Consider the following 1,592-nt stretch of genomic DNA (forward strand, 5'->3'; position numbering starts at 1 on the left):
ATAGTGGTTGAGTAGTATGGAGCCGTGAAAATAGGCTTAATGTTACGATGACGAGTATCGGTATGTTTATATAATGACCAACCTTGGTTAACTCCATCTTAAAGCGTATACCTCATTTGCCAATTTCATCTGTTTTATTAGCAACGTTCTATAGGCTAGTGACATTGATGTGAAGAATGGGTTTGAGACAAGTGAAATAGATAGAGGCCAGGCACGTGTACGTGGATGAGATTAGGAAGGCCATGGAAATCAACACTTGGAAGGCACAGTCGATAAATGTAGAACTGTATTCCCAGGAGATAGAAACTTTTTAGGTGCAAAAGTACATTGACTGTCACGCGAGTCATGCGAGGGTACCGACTAGGTCATATGGATTTGATCTCTGAAACATTCGCTACGAGCGTGGGAAGTTCCAGACCTTTCGATATCCATGTGTACATGTCCACGCAGCGTGTGCGTCCGCCAATCTGAATGTTGAACAATACATCGACGAAGTCTACTTGCTAGAATGTACATTGCGTGTTTGGGGGAATGAATTTCCCGTATTGCCAAATGTCTCGAATTAGGAAGTGCCTCTACTTGCGTTCGAGTTGCCATTAGACTCTGGACTACGTAGGGTACCCAAAGGTCGATTGCAAGTGGTAAGGATTCGTGATGACGTGAACATCACGAAAACGATTAAAACTAACCGTTGCAGACTGTTCAAAACAATTAGCCACAGTCAGAACACTTTCCCACATCGTACTTTCCATGCCGGTCAATCTTCTCAGTTGGGGAGAAGCTAGAATGATGTACCCGATGTTACAATGAGTACCAAGTTCTATAATTTTTAATTAGTTACGATTAATTTATTATTTGTGATTTCTTTATTAATTTTTTTTGTGTTCCTAACATATTTGTATTTTGACCGGCTTTGCGTGCGTGTGCATAAAGCAACAATTTTATAAAATAAATTTTAAAGCACGATTTTACTCCATGCGTACAAGTCAGTTGTAATATTTGTAGTGTTACAATGGAACATTAGAGTATTCTAAGGATCATACCCAAAGAAGATGGAGATTAAGTGATATATAGTGTACTCAAGAGAGTCTAAGCGACTACCGATACGATTTTATAAAACGACAAATCATAACAAGAAATTTATGAAATAAAATTAATCATGCTAATCTAGGGACTAAGTTGTAAAGAGTACGAAACTAAGAAATTAACCAAATAAATGACTAGTGGTGGTTGGTTGATTTCGATGTGGCTCACCGGTTCTTGAACAAGGGACTTAAATTACTAAGTGGCTCCATTTATCTTTCGATCTCAAATTTACCAACTTAAACGAATTAGTTTTGATTTATCTATCGATCTTACCGGTTAATCCAGGACTAATGAACGGGTGCACAACAAGATTACCTTTTGATCTCACTTGCTTAGATATTCCCTTAGGGGCGTCAGTTCCTAAGTTTTTAAGTCTATTCGATTTAGTCTAATTTATTACAATTTAGTCATTGGTCCAAAAATTAGCTTACCCATATCTCCATCAACCAACCCCCTTTTAGGTTTAGCTACTCATGCTAAAAATAAAGAGGATGAACATGGAAATG

The sequence above is a fragment of the Gossypium hirsutum genome, chromosome A13 (genome assembly GCF_007990345.1).
Source record: "Gossypium hirsutum isolate 1008001.06 chromosome A13, Gossypium_hirsutum_v2.1, whole genome shotgun sequence".
NCBI lineage: Eukaryota > Viridiplantae > Streptophyta > Magnoliopsida > Malvales > Malvaceae > Gossypium > Gossypium hirsutum.